The sequence below is a fragment of the Lepidochelys olivacea genome (assembly GCF_965140295.1).
Source record: "Lepidochelys olivacea isolate rLepOli2 genome assembly, chromosome: 5".
NCBI classification, from domain to species: domain Eukaryota; kingdom Metazoa; phylum Chordata; order Testudines; family Cheloniidae; genus Lepidochelys; species Lepidochelys olivacea.
Window position 1 is genome coordinate 133,399,229 of NC_140415.1, and position 19,868 is coordinate 133,419,096.

Genomic DNA, 19,868 nt, shown 5'->3' on the forward strand with positions numbered 1-19,868 from the left:
GAAACAGCAGGCCGGCATAGGAGAGGAAGGGGAGAGGACAGGTGAGTGCAAGCGGAGCATATCTGATCTTTCATGGACAAAGCCCTGCCCCCATGTAGAACCCCAGTGGAGGCATTGGGTCTCTGGAAAATAAAAGGGTTAATGTCAAGTGTCATCCAAGCATCATATATGATCTTGAGGGAAGTTTCTGAGATTGTAAATAGGAAAATGCCCACTGCTGTCACCATCCTATTTCCTGTCTAGCAAAATTTCTCCAGGTGAAGTCAACCTTTAAGTCCTGCCAAAATTGGATTGGCTCTCTCTTATTTCCAAACCTTTAGAAAAATCCGTCTTGATCCTGTATATACTCTTTCTTTCCAGGCAGCTGCCACACAGTCTTGGCTGTTGATTCTTTGATATGTCAGCACTTAAATCCATTAATAACTGCAAATGATCCAGCATCTTTCACTCTTACTCATTATGATCTGGAGATGGAAACCACATGCCTCATTTCACTCTGCAGTTGGCAAGGATGCTCGGGATTTCTCTGGTTTATTTCTGATACCCTTTTCCCCATTTGAATCCTGAATTGAAGAGAAATGCAGCCAAAGCATCTTTAAAACCCAGCCTTATGGTTCAATATTTAGCAATTTAGATTTTAAGCTCCTGCCCTTCTGTGATGCTTCCCTGGGGCTATCCGGGGTTTTGAGGCACCTCACTATCACCTGCCCTTAGTAAGAGGGAGCCTTGTCTGTGCCCATTGTGGGTCAGCTCCCCGACTCCACCAGGTACTGTCAACACAAACACTCCCCTCAGGGCTCTGCAGGTCCCATTCTTTACTGGTTAGCTAGCAATATATACACTTCAACTCTCCGAGTATCCTCCCGGAGTGACCAGCCCCTTCTCCACTGGACACTCACAGAACTAGCAGACCTGCTATTCCCAAAGAAACAGTTCGGCGCAGCTTACTAGTCACACCTTAGACCCCAGCTCTGCTTACCACACAGGACTTAGATATGTTTATAGGACAAACAACACAACGTTTATTTCACAAAGAACAGAGATTCAAAGGATAGCAAGGAGCATTACTGGAAACAATGTGTTACATATAAAATAAAATCATAATGCATTCTAGAGCTTAAACTTAACAAAATGCCTTCTCAGAGAGACAAGGTGGTTGAGAGAGACAAGTTTTCAAGCTACACAGAGCTCTTCCTCAGGTATGAGAAAGGTACCAGAGTGTCACAGCTCAATACAAGGTGGAACAGATTGTTTAGCATCAGTAGTTATCACATATTCTAAGGCAATGCTACTCAAAGTGGTGGTCCGTGGACCGGTGCCGGTCTGCGAGCCATCGGCTGCCGGTCTGCACGCACATTGGAAAATAAAATTGCCAGTCCCCCACAGCTTGAGACAGCTTGAGAAGCACTGCTCTAAGGGACCATTCAAGGTGAAGTGGCCTGTTTACACCTCTGCAGTCATAGGACAAAAAGGCGGGTTAGGGGGTTACAGGTTGTTGTAATAAGCTGTAAATCCAGTGTCTCTGTTCAGTCCATAATTTTTAGTGTCTAGCAAAGTTATAAATATAAGCTCCCAGGCTTATATTTATAACTTTATATTTACCACTACAAAAGGTTTTCTCTCCCCCCACCCCACTCCCCTACTGGTTTGTGGGGGTAGGGTGGGGAGAAAACCTGGATTTGTGCTGGAAATGGCCCAACTTGATTATCATACCCATTGTAAGGAGAGTGATCACTTTAGATAAGCTATTACCAGCAGGAGAGTGGGGTGGGGGGAGAGAAAACCTTTTGTAGTGGTAAACACCCATTTTTTCATGGTTTGTATGTATAAGAACATCTTCTGTATTTTCCACAGTATGCGTCCGATGAAGTGAGCTGTAGCTCATGAAAGCTTATGCTCAAATAAATTGGTTAGTCTCTAAGGTGCCACAAGTACTCCTTTTCATTTGGATAGGGAACATTTAGATAAATGGGATCAGGTTTATTCTTTATTTTGGCTTGTGGCTCTCCTGTGTGCTAAACTCAGATGCTTTTGTTTGCTTGTAACCTTTAGGAACCCCCAAGAAAGCTATTTTGGGTGCTTAATTTTTGAAATTCCTCTTTTAAAAATCTAGCAAAAGCCTAAGTTCCAGATGTACTTTCTTTCTTTTTGTTTTAATAACATTTGCCTTTTTTAAGAAGGATTTGAATTTTTGTGTCCTACGAGGTTTGTGCATGTTCTGTTTGATCAGCTGGTGGCCACAGCTAATTTCCTTTGTTTTCTTTCTCATCTTTTCCCCAGGCGGAGGGGTGTGTGTGTGTGAAAGGGCTTGAGGGTACCCCACAGGGAGGAATTCCCACGTGCTCCTTCCTGGGTCCAAGGGTTGGGTTTTTTTGCATTTTTGGCAGCACTTACCAAGCCAAGATCAGAGGAAAGCTGTGACCGTGGGAGTTTAATACCAGCCTGGAGTGGCCAGTATTAATTTTTAGAATTCTTGCGGGCCCCCACCTTCTGCACTTGGAGCGACAGAGTGGGGATTCAGCCTTGACAGGTCTGTTTTGCTTTCTCCTCAGAGGCTATGAACAGCCTAATTGCCAGAAGTTATAAGGTACCACACAGCGCTTTGTAAGCATGCACATTTATTCTTAAGGTAAAAGCAATAGAAGATCTTACACACATGCTAATAAGCTTACCAGAGACCACCCCAGCTCCAAGAAGCACTTTGGTAGGTGTCAGTCCTTCAAACCTCACAGGGAGTTTTTGCTGTGGTTACAAGTTCATAATGGCCTTGGCTCAGAACAAGCACAGCCATGCATTGAAGTGTCATTCCTTTATACTCTTTAGGTCTCTAGCTCTGGCCTTATGAATCAGGTGATCGGCAAACAAAGGTTCCCCTCCTTAGGGTGAAGCATCAAAAGGCTGCATTCTTGCATAACTGGGGGTGAGGAGGGGAGAGTAGATTTGCATACATCTTCCCCTGAAGATTTCCTGGGAACCCCAATTAGCTTTAAAAGTTCATCTTGCCTGGGACATAGTCCTTAGAAGCTCATAACACTTCCCAGGGTTTACATTAGTCATGTCTCCTCCTAGAGACATTACCTGCAATCCCACACTAATCCAGAAACTGTTGCATTTTTACTACAACAATCTCCTAAAATTCTCAAACTCAATTCAGTAAGGTTTAACTCAATTCAGTAGTGTTTGCCAAATGTCACAGTATCTTACTTCAAAAGTAAACCCATGGGACAACTCACAGAGTAAGGTAGTACTCAACATGGATGAGGTGGCAGAATCCAGCCTTCCATAACTTTTATAACATTAAGCAAGAGAGAGCTAGAGGGCATCAGATAATGGTATCCTGATCCTGCTGGGATCAGGAAGGAATTTTGATTCTCATGTACAGCCTGGCAAGTGTGACTAGATGCATTATGGGACAGATTCTGGCTTCCTACAAGGCAGTGGGTCTCATGGATGACTCACTGTAATAAAAGAAAAGTTTCAGGACAGAACTCCTGCCCCTCTCCTATGTAACCACTCTCTGAAAACAGTTTGCAACATCCCGCCCCCACCATGTTGACAGCCTGTGTTTTAAAGCATCAGATGATAACCATTGCATGAGGCAGGATACTGAGCTAGATAAATAAGGGGCCTGACCCAGTGAGGCAGAATAATGTCCGTTGGAAGCCTTTCTATGAATGCAGATTGCTAATTATTCTGCACTTCGCCACTGGTTTTTGGCAGCAAAGTCTCCACAAGAAATGAGTAATCTGTTTTCTGCAGATCTTTTGTGAACTCCAGTAACCGCTCTGCTTGGACTTGAACACTGTGCACAGAGTGTTCTGGCACCGTTAGAAAATCCCATCCGGGGGTAGGGGCGCTTTCCAAACAGTTGTTGGTCTTTATGTCCGACATCTCAGCAGAGTGACCTAGGGACCAGGACAAAGACACCCATTGAAGAAATGCCCTCCGAGAGAATTGTCTGCATAACAATACCATATGTTCTGCATTTAATTAGGATCATGCAGACCTGCTGTCCTTGTAAATATGTCAGCTACGTAAAGAGAAAGAAAACATGCAAGCACATGAATACAGGAGTTCTGTCACAGGGCAACCTCTGCTGGAAATTGTATCCAGCAGCCTAATTAATACTTGCTAGCAGCTAATTAACTTTACATCAAAGGGCTGTTAGAGCATGTTAGATGGTTGTTTTCATTTTGTGTTTATTAATTTTCATTTTTCAAATGCAATGTATATTGATGCTGTCTGCATATTTCCAGGTCGGGCATGCAAACTGGTCACTTTGACAGGCACTACCAGCCTGGCAACATACCATCAGCATGAATGCAGGAGAAAAAATGGCAGGCTAGATCTTCTGGCGCTGCTTTGAGACCTATTGATAAAAGCCCCATGTAAGAGCTCGGTATGATTATTAGAGCTGCAAATGGACCAACCTAGAGAAGCCCATGCTAAGTGTGAAACTTACAAACGAAAATAAGTAAATACATATTTGAACCATTCTTTTGAACATGGAACCATCATTAGAATGTTAAAGATGGACTAAAAGGTGTCATATGCCACCTAACTCTGGTTCCTCCATCTGATTAACACATTCTCCTGAGCAGTCTAATTCTGAGTATGATTATGGACAGTAGGGTCAGCAGTCAGCCAATGACTCTCTCCTCAGTGCTCTGGCAGGTTAATTTCATTCCTCGGTACTGATCAAATGCTCCTGGAAGCCAATAGGAGTTTTTCTATTGATTTCAATGGGAGTTGGGTGTAGCCTTAAGTCTGCCAAGCCTGGAAGATTGATTAAGCTCCATTAAAAGTTGGTGCATGAAGATTGAGGGTCTCCTGTTGTACAGTAGTGACTTCACAGGAGAGAAGTAGAAGGTGTCCATCCAGCCCTTCAGGCCTGAAGGTCATTTTGACTGTAGGCTTTAGAGAAGGGGAGAGAGTGAACTGCAAACCCCTGGAGTGGTCCAGGGTTCAAAGATCAAACATCAGCCTGTAGTAGGTTAGCAGTGATTCCCCCGCTCTGGGTCAGTGGGAGGCCGCTCTGCCTCACTAGGTCACTGGGCGTCACCCTCAGTTAGGAAATTGACAGAGTAACACGCCACCTGTAGCTCTGGCCAGCAGTCCGGGCAGAGAGGTGGTCCCTTGGGGTCTCTAGACTGCAATCAGGGCAGTGAAGAGTCTGTGGCTCGGACCTGTACTCAGGGCCGAGCGACGAGCAAACAGTTAGTAAGCCAGACCATTAATCAGGGCGGGGCAGGAAAGAGTCTGGGGCTCGGGCCAGTATTCAGGGCCAAGCAACAAGAGGGTTGGGCATCCTAGCTCCCACTCCATTGCATCCCGGCCCAGGGCCTAACAGTGGCAGAGTGGTCTGCCACTGGGTCATCAGGGAATGCAGCCGCAACACGCTGACTGGGTCTTCGATAACAACACAGCCAGACTAGGGTTGGCTGTCCCTGGGCCACACCTGACCTCCCCATCAGGATGTACCTGGATCCATAGCGGTTCCTCTGGGTTGTCAGAGTAGAAGGCAGTCCTGGCAGCTATTCCATGGCTTGGTCAGCGGGTGATTCCAGCAGCTCTGGCCAGTCCGCAGCTCCGCTGGGGTCCATGGCAGTCTCTCAGCTCCGGAGCAGGCAGGAGGCGTCTGGCTCCTTCAGCAGCTGCAGCCCAACTGAGCTCCAGGACCTGCCTTTTATACGCCCTGTTCTGCCCACTGACTTCTGGTGGGAGGGGCGAGGGCAGCCTGGCTCTGCCCACCAGGGTTCACAGCGTGGTCCCTCCCCCTCTGGCTCAGTGGGAGGCCACTCCATCTCACTACACAACCACTACAGCATATTGGTAAGAAAAGCCAGTGATGTTCTGCTCCGGGATGGGTCTCTACATCCCATCCCAGAGGACAGAACAAAATAGTGGACACATCCTGAACAACAGAAAGATAGTGCACTAGTCAAGACAGGGAGATGAGATTCAACACCAGGCAGCTGCCAATAAAAACCCTAATTTTAGCAGCATCAGTAATTTTATTAGGCTTGAGAAAAAAAAATTAGGAGAGAGGGAAAATCATCTCAGACCCTAATGAGAAAGAGCAGCTCCTTGGCCGATGTACATCAACCTGGCTCTAGTGTCTTCAAAGGAAATGTGTCCTGATACACCAGCTGGGGGTCATGCCCAAAGGATCTCGCTCCCCAGTGATTCATTCCTCATTCCATACTGCACGTCACCCTCCACGCAGTGACACACGCAGACAGCGTAGCTACAGTGCTGTGCTGCCGAGGAATTCATTATCCACTGACATCTCACCACCTTTGTCAAACGAGCTGCCACTGCTGCTCCCCCGAGAGCGAATTGTGAAGTGTCCATGTTTGCTTTGATCCACAATTCCCCGACCCAACACAAAACCCTTTTGCCACATTACAGCCGGGCAGAGCTTCGAACAAGCATCGTCATTTACTTTTCTTTCCTTGGCACAATGACCATGAAAGGGGCGAAAGACTCACTCACAGCCAGGGACACAGGTCCGTGGAGCGGGAAAGAGCAAAGAGGTTCTTTTTGTGCCTCTGTTAGCCAGGCAGAGGTAGATTAAATAGCTCAGCACTGGTCTCTGGAATGGAAGCTAGGGTGGCCGGAAAGTCCAGATTGGATTTCGAAAGCTATCACATGCGTGGATGAGAAGGTACATATATGTGGTGTCAGCAAAGCTGAAACAGCAGTTTGGGATGGTTCTACTATCGTGCACTGAGCCGAAAAAGATCAGTAATCTTCTTCTAACTCATTCCTTATAGCCCTAATTCAGCAAGATACTTCAGCGCGTGCCTAACTTTAAGCAAGTGAACCATCCCTTTGATAGCACCAAGGCTACTCACATGCTTAAAGTTAGGCACGTGCTTATGGGTCTTCGGAATCAGGGCCTGGGGCTGGATCCAGTCTCAATGGGACTGGATCAGCCTCTGGAACAATTTGCAATAGTTAGTGCCAACCAGGTCAGCTACAACTGTGGATGGATCTGGTAAAAGAGAAGCCTAACATAACATAATAGATAGAGCGTAGGGTTGAATAAACAAACACACACCCACACAGACCAGGCCAGATTCCTACCTGGTACAACTCAGCCTAACTCCGCTAAAGTCACTGTACAGTGATGCCAAGTTCTACTAGATGAAGATGTGGGCCTACACTAAAGTAACATTACTGTGGCACATTTTCTGTGCCAGCATGCCCACAAACCCTAACCCTGCCACCTTGTGCTGATGTCTTGCAATTACAGTACAATCTTTGGTTTCAGAGCAGCAGCCGTGTTAGTCGGTATCCGCAAAAAGAACAGGAGGACTTGTGGCACCTTAGAGACGAACAAATGTATTTGACATAAGCATCCGATGAAGTGAGCTGTAGCTCACAAAAGCTTATGCTCAAATAAATTTGTTCGTCTTTAAGGTGCCATAAGTCCTCCTATTCTTAGTACAATCTTTGATGCCATGATCCTATAGTTCCATTTCCTCCTTCTATGCATAGTGGACGAGGCACTTGAGTTATGCTATTTTTCGCCTCATTATTTATTAGTAGACCCCTGCCTCACTCACTACACCTCAACCTATCTCCCTTCCGGACACCAAATGAGACAAAGTTTTCCTAAAGCCCTCCCAATTTAAGCACATGTGCATAGAGGCAATTCAATATAAATGCTTGCAATCTTAAACCCTTATTATCTGACAAAATCAAAATGGATTTTCTCCAAGCAACTAAACATTGTTCTCCAGGCCAGATTTCACATATCTGATGTCTCCTGTTGAGATGCTAAATCTATTAAAAAATATCACACACACACACACTTTTTTTAAAAGATACGAAGACAAAGGATAATATTTTTCACTCTCTTGTATTCAAAAACAGCTGAACTGTTTCTGCTCAAACTTTGCAAAATAATTCACTCAATGGCAGGTGAGACCTAGAGATTTTCAGCCCTAAAATTTGATCAAGTTCCTAATTCTTGGAAAAAGACCTTTAGATTGGAAACAATTAGGCAGTCTAGAGCTGTTGCTTCATGCTTCAGCAATAATTTATATATATATGCACACACACCCACCTTACATTAGCACTTTAAAAACATTGATTGTATTCAGATTAATCCATGATTAACCAGAATAATGTGTGGTTTCAGAGTAACAGCCGTGTTAGTCTGTATTCGCAAAAAGAAAAGGAGTACTTGTGGCACCTTAGAGACTAACCAATTTATTTGAGCATGAGCTTTCGTGAGCTACAGCTCACTTCATCGGATGCATATCGTGGAAACTGCAGCAGACTTTATATACACACAGAGAATATGAACCAATACCTCCTCCCACCCCACTGTCCTGCTGGTAATAGCTTATCTAAAGTGATCATTAAGTTGGGCCATTTCCAGCACAAATCCAGGTTTTCTCACCCTCCACCCCCCCACACAAATTCACTCTCCTGCTGGTGATAGCCCATCCAAAGTGACAACTCTTTACACAATGTGCATGATAATCAAGTTGGGCTATTTCCTGCACAAATCCAGGTTCTCTCACCCCCTCTCCCCCCTCCCAAAAACCACACACACAAACTCACTATCCTGCTGGTAATAGCACATCCAAAGTGACCACTCTCCCTACAATGTGCATGTGTAATTATGTGTAATTACTGTGCAATCAATCAAGTAATGGAATCATACATTATACTTCATGACTGGCATATTGGCTTTATCAAATATTCCAATTCTGTCATGCTTAGATTTTTAGTTTCTTTTGCGGAAGTTTATGCTTTGTTTTTCTGATGAAATATGATTGAAGTGGAAATAAGGAAAGGGATGGAGAACAACAGTGAAAAATATTATAATTCCATTATATAAATCAGTATTACACCCTCAGTTGGAATATTCTGTTCAATTTCGGTCACTCCATCACCAAAAGGCTATAGCAGGATTAGAAGGGGTGGGTTCAGAGACAGGTAAAACTGTCCTATGACTAGAGATCGAAATGATCGGACTGTTTTCCTTAGAGAAAAAGTGACCAAGATGGGACAGGAGAAAGGTATATAAAGTAATGAATGGTATTGAGATGTTAGATAGGGAATGTGAAAGGGGAGATAAACCTGGATCAGGTAGGGAGGGGTTAAAGAGTCACCCTAGACTCAGTCAGCCCCACCCTGCTACACCTATGCTGGATGTTGGTTTTAAGAGAAGGCAAGCTCAGCGAAAGAGGGCTGCCTCGAGTGGACAGCACACACGATGCTCTGTGTGGCGGAAGAAACCTGGCTTGGCCCAGGGACTATAGCACCCTTGACAGGAGGGTAGACCTGGCCTGAATGGTTGATTGATTGGTGAGCCATGGAGCCAGCTGCTAAATGGGAAGACATTGTAGCTGGGTGATTGCAGGGACCCACCTGCAAGAAAGGGAGCGGAAGGCTGAGCCTGCCTGGGTGGGAGTTGCTTTTTTTCTGTGTGTTTATCAAATCTGGGCTAAGTGCCTATTACCCTGGAAGGGGCTGAACTCTTTAAAATGGCTTGGCTGGGGTTCCAAGTCACATCTATGGCTGAAGAATACTGTGGGGAAACAAAAGCAGAGCTGCTGCTTTGCCATGTCGAACCAGGAGGAGGCCATGCTGGAAAGCCAGCTCTCTGACAGGGAACTTCTGTTTGTCTTGTCTTACACAAGGACAAGGGGACAGTCAATGAGAGTGAAAGTGACAAACTTAGAACTGATCAAAAGAAATGCTTTTTCATCCAATGCACACTTAGCCTGTGGAACTCATTGCCACAAGATATCACAGATGGCAACAGTTTAGCAGGATTACCATACCCACTGTAACCAGAGTGATCACTTAAGGTGAAAAGAAAAGGAGGACTTGTGGCACCTTAGAGACTAACCAATTTATTAGAGCATAAGCTTTCGTGAGCTACAGCTCACTTCCTCAGATGCATATCGTGGAAACTGCAGCAGGCTTTATATATACACAGAGAATATGAAACAATACCTATTCCCACCCCACTGTCCTGCTGGTAATAGCTGTAACGAGAGTGATCACTTAAGGTGAGCTATTACGAGCAGGAGAGCAGGGGAGGGGGGAACCTTTTGTAAACCTTTTATAAAACCTTTTGTAGGTTCCCGCCCCTCCCCCCCCCCAGCTCTCCTGCTGGTAATAGCTCACCTTAAGTGATCACTCTCGTTACAGTGTGTATGGTAACACCCATTGTTTCATGTTCTCTGTGTATATAAATCTCCCCACTGTATTTTCCACTGAATGCACCCAATGAAGTGAGCTGTAGCTCATGAAAGCTCATGCTCAAATAAATTGGTTACTCTCTAGGGTGCCACAAGTCCTCCTTTTCTTTTTGCGAATACAGACTAACACGGCTGCTACTCTGAAATGCATTAACAATAGCCATAGTTAATAAGAATACATGCAGAATGCTACACAAGCACCAAATCACTGCCAACAACAGTGCATGCATGCAAAATTACAATGATAATACAACACCTGTTTATGAAAGCCACATTATATTCTTCACAGCTAGTCACACTGGCTTGGCTATTAATTCTTCAGACATAATTGCACACATTCTGGTCCAGATCCTGAGCTGTCAAATCAGTACAGCTCCATTGACCTCCATGATCTTTCACTGACCTCCATTCTTTGAGCTTTATGTTATATGAGGATTACTGTAGCTCCGTGTCATGAGAAGATCTGGCCCTCTGAGTGTATTCATAAAACGGATCAGAAAGAGTTAGATATATTCTTTGCATGGTGTTTGTCACCGAGGGGGTAAACAGGTTGTGATGTCCAAAATATGTACACACAAGCTAAACCAGGTTCAGCATGCCAGGTTCTCTACTCCTGGAGCTGGTCCAAGCTCCAGATTTCCATTCTGTGGGAAATTCTGACATTTTGAAATGTCTTTTAATCCCAAATTGGAATGAAAAGCTGAAGTTTCCCGCAAAATGAAAATTCAAAAAATTTCATCTTGGAAATATTGAAACAACCTTATCAAAACATTTCTGTTTCATACGGGCAAAGTCCTTTGTTTTAACTCTATCAAAATTTCAATTCTTCTATTATAAATTGCTCATTATAGTATAAAAGTCAAAATGATCATGTTAAAAATGAAGCTCTTTGACCTTATTGAAATGAAACACTTTGATCATTTTTACCATGAAAAATGTCAAGCGAATCAGCACAGTCCCGGGAAACATTTCAATTCTATTGGAATCAACTTTTTTCAGTCGGAAACCTGTTGTCTCAAAAACTTCTTGACTAGCTCCATCCACTTCCTTGACGCTTGCACTGTTATTCACACCTGTGTAAAGTGATGGGTGTAAAACGCTAGTAAATCAGAATGGTAGCATTTTACACCGACTCTGCCTCGGTCTAAAGGACAACACCAGGTGCAGAGCAGTAGTGAATCAGGCCTCAGGTGAGCTAATATTTCCCTACTGGCCAGGAGAGCCCGGGAGCAGTGACAGGCTATACGTTGTTGCAATCTGCACAAGTCGGAGCGGTGCCTGTTTAATTAGTCTGACTGTCTGCAGACAGCTGGGAGAAGATATTGCTGGGAGGAGAAAAGCGAAGTGCGACAGACTGTTTTGTTCACTCCTGGGCAGCCTTGATTTACAAAAGCTCAGCATTTTTGTTGAGTCTAAGCAGAGGCAATGGGATTGTCTCACACACAACTGTAGGAAACACCTTGTTGCTCTAATTCTTTGACTGGCTTTTCAGCCTGGGCTATGATCTTGTGAGACCTTCATCGCGAAAACCAGATTTGGGCCCAGTCCACATTTGGCTGGGAGACCTCCAAGGATCATTTGTTTGTCATGTAGACAGGACTTGCAGAATTGCAGCTCATAAGAAGTAGAGGTGCGTGAATTCACTTTGTCACAGACGAAGCTTGCGATATCATGGAAGTTGAAATCTGCTCCCCGCAGGGCCCTGCTCTTTTATTCTTTACCTGTGTCTTTCATTATCATTCTGTTTTCCAAAATGAATCCATAGTCCAGCTTTCAGAATCAATGCTCAGCTGTAATTGTGTCCTACTTTACCTTTTCCCTTACACAGATAAAGATCGCTGGTATGGTTTAGCCTTGAATTAGTTCAGTTTCCTTGTCATCTGTTGTTAATTCAAAGACTGAGTTACAATAGTCACTTTCATTCTCATCTTTCATCACCTGTCTCTTCCAGTCTCTCTCTCTGTCAGTCTTTACCATATCTCCAAACTGCAGGGAAAATACAGCCAGCCTCCATATCGAGGTAGAACCCATTTTTGGCTGACCTACATACTTCTGCATTATCTCACAATATCTGTTTCAATGAGTGTCTTCAATGAGTGTCCTCAATGAGCACACACGCAAATCCAGCAGCCTCGCACTTTCCCACATTTCATTCGGAGGAATCGGGTGCATTTTAAAGCTCACAAAAGCATGAGATGGACAGCGACATCAGGCAAAGGCAGGTACTAGCCTAGCACTGGGAGAGCACACACACAACCCCTGCTAGTCTAGTACCTGTGGTTAGCTGAATAGGAAGGAATGGCTTTGTGGGTTAAGGCGCTGGACTGGGCTCAAGAGCTAGGGGGGCAACTCCCAGTTCTGCCACAGACTCCCTTCATGACCTTGGTTAAATTATTTAATCTCTCTGTACCTTGGTTCCCCCTCTTGTCTTTTAGATTGTAAGCTCTGTGGGGCAGGGACTGCCTCACTGCCCCTTACTATGTGTCTCTACAGCACTTAGTACAGCAGGGCCCTGATCTCAACTGGGACCTCTGCTGGGACACAAATAATGAAAATAATTAGGAACTGCCAGCTATATTGCTCTGTGCCCTGATTGATATTAGACACTTCTCCATCAGTTCGTTCGGGATTGAACCAAGCTGATGGATTTTGCTTCTGTTAGCAAGATCAAAAGGTAGAAAAGCAAATGCATTAAGTCACAATGGCCCTCAATCTACATTCCCAGTGCTAGTTTCATTTCAGAGAAGTCAGTCACAGAGGATGACTACAGACGTGCCTGGAACACACAGTGCCCGGTCCAGGTTCCCCAGTGTGCTCCTGCAATGATACAAAGCAGCCAGGCACTCGCTTTAGCTAGTGGGTTAAGCTGGGTTTTGGCTGTCTTGAGTCAGAGCAGTCCAGTGACTCTGGCCCTGTAGTTTTAAACCACGCGTTTATTCCACTGTCTGCTATTTGCAGAGCTTCAAGGTATGTCATGTGGCTGCGCGACCCCCTGAAATCAACGGGAAGGTCTGCTTTTAAAAAGTGAGGGCAACAACTCAGCATAAGGTTATTAGGATTTTAGCCCCAGCCTGGTTAAATGCACTTGGCTTCAGCAGATGAAATATTTATTCAAAAAGGTCCTTGAACCTGCAGGTGCTGAGCACTCTGCCTTGGATGGGACAAAGTACTGAAGTACGTGCATAACTGTAAGCACCAGCATAGTCCCATTGAAGTCAAAGGCACTAGGCTGCTTTACACCAGCTGAGGCTCTGTCACTGGGTTTCAAGCCTGTCAAAATGTAACCCAGTCCCTCGGGCCCAATTTTGCTCTTGCTGACACTGGGGTAACTTGGGAGTAGCTCCACTGAAATCAGGGGAGTGACAATCGTGTCAGAGGATGTAAGGGAGAGGAGAACCAGTCCATAGGTTTGTAAGTCTGTCAATTATTAGTCCAGAAAGCCATGGGTCATTCACAGTCCCACACAACTCCAAAACTGCCCTTTCTGCTATCTTCTAAGCCACTGCTTGAATTCCCTGCTGCTAGCAACCTTGGCCAGAAGGGCAGAGAGTGCAGGGTCATATCTAATGGCATCTGAGGGGAGAAGGAGTAACGCAAGGCGGTAATATCATACACTGTCAGAGGAAGCTTAGGCAAGGAGTTGCGGTGGGGGAGTGGGAAGGGGGAAGAGAAAGGAAAGATGGCAGCAAGAGCTGCATAGCATAGGGGCTCAGATCCTGCCCTCACTCACATCACTGAAGACAAGGGAGCTATGTTAGTTTACATCAGCTGAGAATCTGGCTCAGTGGAGCTACAGCAGGGTAAAACCAGTGCCAGAGACAGGAAAATCGGGCCAGAGTTTTAGTGTACTCGAGCTACAGAGGCTGCGAGTCTATTCCAACCCACTTCCACAAAGCCTAGCCCAAGCTATAGCAACTCCTGTGTTCATCTTTGGAGGTTCCTGGGTCAGTCCTTGATGGCAGCCATCCCATTAGCAGAGATTAGCTACCAGCTATCTAAGTCTACAAACAGCTGCCTTTGGTTCAGGAAGCCAATATCTGACTATTTATTGGTGTAACTCCATTTTTTCTATGAAACATGAATTTATTTTTTTTACAGATAACTTTGAAAATGTACATAACAAACCCCTATCAAAATTATGAGTATTTTATAAAAGTGTGTGTGTGTGTGTGGGGGGTATTTACCATGCTAAAGGCCAGTTCTGCAGCCCTACTCGCTCAACAAGTTCCCTCCTCTTCAAGATCTACAGTATACGAAGCCTCTCAAGGCGATAGTGGCATGGCCTAAAATGCCAGTACTAGATTAAATTCTGCTCTACATCACCTTCACATCATGTGCAAGCAGCACCGCCCAGCTCTCTCATGGTATAGTGACCATTTACATCAGGATGAAGGACTAAGGTGATGAGGATATGGAAGCACTTGAATGACTCTCCACCTATCTACTAAATACCTCAGGTATTTGTGTGGCCCTCATTACTATAAAATCCAAGCACCTTACTGTCTTTAATAAACTTAATCCTTACAACATCCCCTGTCAAATTCAGGCTAAGACACAGTGATCCAGCATTTGTGACCTCCAAGCTTGAATATTGTCATTCTCTCTGCCAAGGTCTGAAACAGATGCTCTTAAAAAAGCCACAGCTGGTTGAGAACACTGCAGCCTGTCTGCTCAGTAACACAAACTGTTAAGAACACATCACCCCAGTGCTCTTCAGTCTTCACTGACTCTGGGTCAAACTCTAGATTACATTTGATCTTCAAGCTAACTGAGGGACCACCTCATCTTGACTGATAATGACCTCCTTCAACAGCTATATTTCACGGGAACAGTGACATGGCTAACCTGAGAAGCATACTGCAGAAGACTGGCCCATCAGTCTGTGACTTCCTGCAAGAGGAGGTCCGGATGATCATGGAACCAACCAACCTCACAGAAACACACACAGAGAAACAGTTTCACAGACTGAAGGAGAAAAGGTAGAGAGAGAAAGAGAGAGATCTTTGTGTTCATACTTTATACATTTGTGAAATGGTAACGGGTGAAGATTACATAGATTCTGTGGAACTAATCATGTAGGTGAGAGTTTAGAACATAAGAACAGCCGTACTGGGTCAGATCAAAGGTCCATCGAGCCCCCTATCCTGTCTTCCGACAGTGGCCAGTGCCAAGTGCTCCAGAGGGAATGAACAGAACAGGGAATCATCCAGTGATCCAGCCCGTCGCCCATTCCCAGCTTCTGGCAAACAGAGGCTAGTGACACCATCCGTGCCCATCCTGGCTAACAGCCACTGATGGATCTATCCTCCATGAACTTACCTAGTTCTTTTTTGAACCCTGTTATAGTCTTGGGCTTCACAACATCCTCCGGCAAGGAGTTCCACAGGTTGACTGTGCATTGTGTGAAAAAATACAGTTTGAAGGTCCCAGCCCAGGCCTTAAGTTTTATTAGCTCAAACTCATCCCTGCTACAACTTAATCAGGATGAATTTGACTCATTGTGTTATGTTGCAATATGTTGAGGCCGCAGTTCAGTCAGGTATTTAAGCAAGCACCTGGTTTTAAGCTCGTGAATAGTCCCATTGAAGTCAAAAGGCTTGTGTGCATTGCTCAATAGGGACTTAAATTGCTAAATCATACTGGAAATTTAAAATAATCTGCCAATGAGAACACGGCACAGAGGCCCAGGGAGCATCTGTCAGCATGTGAATCCATGGTGCTGCATACATTTTACCTCCAGATTTCACACAGAAGGCAGCAGCTGTCAGTGACTTTAAGAAAGAAAAGAAATGTGAAAAATGAGGTGTTCAGAGGCAAAAATACCCAGTGACACAAGTGATTAATATTTATAATTCTAGTTCCAAAATAACCTCTGCGTTGCTGAGAGATGGTTGCGAACTCTAAGCTGTATGTCTAACAGGCTTTATTATAGGCACTAATAATAGCATTTAAGCCCCAGATGAGGCACGGTACAGATCACAAATTCAAGTGCTGACAGAAGAAAAAGGGGCCTTTTTAAAACCCAGAGTCTGGTTCTGCCCTGAATTACACCTGTTTTATACTGGTGGAACAATATCGATTTCAGCAGAGCTACACCGCTGGAAACCTGGAGTAAGACAGTGAAGAATCTCGTTCCTAATCTCTGATGCAAATGAGAAGCAGTGCTGAGATTATTACTCACTCTCACATGATCGAAGCTGCCTAAAATAGTAAGTGAGTTCAATGGGTTTCATTGCTGCTGTATCAAAACCGTGGGCAAGGAAGGCAAACTTTTCAGAGATGAATGATTCCTTGCAGTCTCTGAAAACGTACAGCTGAGCAAAACTGTAATACAACATCTGACTTTCCTTTCCAGAACCATGGCATGAGGTGAGCAGAACCCTGCCCATTGTCCCTTTTTCACAGGGAGACATCACACTGTCGGCATGGAGTGCTGAACCACTGTTTGGCCCCCATCGACACCAGTGGTCAACCCATATACAGCCATAATTGGGGAACAGCTGGGTAGGAAGAGCGGAGCTGTGTTTACCATAGAAGACCAAAGTCACATCTGGTGTAACTCTATTGACTTACGCAGAGGGAAGAATGGAGCACTGGGTGCCAAACATCAGATAGTTTCTAGTTGAGAGAGGGCTGAGGAGCCAGAGTATAGTCCAGCCTTCATGTCCATTCAGATTCTTACTGATGCTGGCAATAAGGGGGCCAATTATTACCATTCTGTTGTGGTATTTTCTGTGATAAGGATGCCTGTCCCCTGCAAAAAGCACTGAGATCACTAACTCGTTCACACAGGCAGCCAAACAGCCGTCAGTTGTGCAATGGGGTGGGCTGGGGGGAGGGGGTATCAGGTACACCTCACACTAGAACTGGGCCACAAGAAGTCAATTCCCTGCAGGAGGCCTGCCCTCCCCAGGAGAACCTGCGTAACCTGCCCCATAGGCAAAGAAAGCTTTCACCTGGTCACCAGTCGTGGAGGAAAAGAGAGACTGAGGAGCTGGCAGTGACTTCTCAGCCTAAGGACCATGCTGTACTTGAAGAAGCTGACAGGTAGGTGAGTTTTATTCTTTGTTGTAACGACTGAGAGGAACTTGCTGTTTGGTTTGCTGCACTGACCCGGTGCTGAAGGAACTTTGGGCCTTTCCATTAAAAAACAGGCCAGAGCCTATAAAAGATGGAGCTATGACTCTTCTTTGGGCTCTCTCCTTTATTGTGGAGCCTGCTGCTAGGGCCTCAGGCTGGCCCTGTATAACGACGTAGTGACCAGAGATCACTACTGATGTGGGTTTGACTAGAACTAGGAACTTAGAGGAGAAAAACTTCCTATCCTTATTGATTCTCTCCACCCTGCCTTTGTCTCTTCTCCTTCTGTCTGCTGTTTCTCTCCTTCCATGTGTGAGTCTCCCAGGTATGCTTTCTATTTGGTTGGACCCTGCTTTCTTGGCAGGAAAGTGCACTTGGGCCCCAATAGTGCAAACACTGTTAAGTACTCGCTGATCTTCATGCACTGTACCTGCTCTTACTGTATTCAGTGGAATCATTTTTGTGTTTGAGTTAAGCATGTGCATAAATGTTTGCACGACTGGTTTCCTACGAAAGCCCATCAGCTAAGTCTGTTCCTGGAGGGAAATGGAACAAAAGGTGGGGTTTAGACCCACTCCCTGTGTGACACTCTGTGCCCCAAAGAGACACTCTGCACCCCATATTCACCATTGGTGATATCATTAGGATATGTTTTGTACCAAGTATGCCTTGTGAGTTATCTTTTTAAAAGTCTCAATCTGTTGAATGTTAATATCCTGTTAAGTTGTGTGTGCTCTCGTTGTATTAGAAGTTGTGAAGTTTTGCTGTGTAGGTGCCGCTGAAACATGTTGTGAGGTTGGGAACACCCACAAGCAGCCTTTCAGGTACAACAATAAAAAGTTCAAACAATGTTGATGCCCCATTATGAAAAATACAAACACTCACAAGGATTACTCCTGGAACTGTGAACAATGGAAACCTCTCAGAAGATTGCACTACACAATGGGAACTGTTTAACTCAAGTCACAGCAAAAGATCTTTCCAGCAAGTTGGAAGAAAATATAAAAGGGGGAAGTGACATCATGAGGTGGCCTCACTCCCCACACAAGAGAACACCTGAGGAACAAAGACTGAACTGGGGGAAGTGCTGGTTCCAGGCAGGAAAGAAGGAAGCCTGCCTGTGTATGAAACCTTGGTGGACTGTTTATTCTATCTAACAGGGTGAGACACTGCTTAATTCAAATCCTATCTTGTATGTTAGGCTTAGATTGGGTTTTTGTTTATTTGCTAGGTTAATTTGCTAGGTACTTTGATCTGTTTGCTATCACTTATAATCACTTAAAATCTGTATTTCTGTAGTTAATAAATCTATTTTATATTTTACCTAAAACAGTATGGTTTGAGTGAAGTGGTTGGGAAAAAATCTCAGCTCAGGAACAAGAGTTGGTGCACGTCCCATTTCCTTTGTAGAAGTGGCAGACTCGGTAATAACTCATATACTGGCCAGGCTTTTGACCAGGGCACAGTGGTACAGCTCGGGGATCCTAGGCTGGGGAACTGGAGGCATTTTGGCTGGAGCCTCATTCTATTGTAAGTTCTTGATTGGCTTAGGAGAAGCATTCATATAACTGCAGCTGGGTGTGCCCCTGCCTGTGTGAATGCTGGCGGGAGTGCAGGATCGGGAGCAGTCTGCAGCTTGTCACACCAGCACAGGATGAGAGGGAGCCCAGGCTGATGAAACAGAGGGCTCAGTGGTACCCGAGTTCAGGTTGCACCCATGGAGTGGGGTAGAGGGGAGAACCTGGCACATCCTGTTCAACAGATTTCACAGGATCCAGTAGGTTCTAATTTGAGTTTTAGAGTTTCTGTCATTGGAGACCTCCCAAAGCACTTCACAGAGCTACAGATAACCATGAAAACTCACAGCCATATTAACAGGCAGCTATATGGCTGAAACCCCATGTGTCTGAGAATGTAGCTAGGCCAGAAGAGCTCAGCAGCTCCTGTTAGGACACCAGCATTGTCATGATATTTGGCTATCGGGGGTTGACTTGACTTTTGGGGGCTCATGAGATTTTACAAAATGTGGGGTCTCTTTTTTTCCTGAAGGTGTTTGAGACTTCAGGAGTCATGTTTTCCAGCTTTTCTTCATATCCATGAGGACTAGAAACTTGGGTTTTTTAATGAAAGCTGAGATTTATAGGTAATCACAGGACTGCAGAAGCAGGGAGTTTAAGGAAAACTCCAAATATCACAAGGCTCATGATAAAATCACAGCAGATGGCAACACAGATACGTAATTATGGCCAGATTTTCAAAAGCTCATGGTAACCCCTGTTGAGTGGGTGCTCCAGGTTCTGCTCTCCAGAGGACGTGAGTCTGTGACAGTCTCCAGCTGGAGTAGCTCCTGCTTTCAGCCTGTAGGTCTCAGTTCAATCCTCGGTGTGTTGGCCAAGAAGGTGGCACTCTCGCTCAGTGCACTGACAATCTGGACACTTGATTAGGTGCCTAACTCTTTTAAAAATGTGGCCATAGGACTGCAGTGGGTTAAGTTACAGAACCAAGCAAAGAGAATTTAGAAACTGATCTAAAGCCCTGTAAATAGTGTGCCATCAGAAC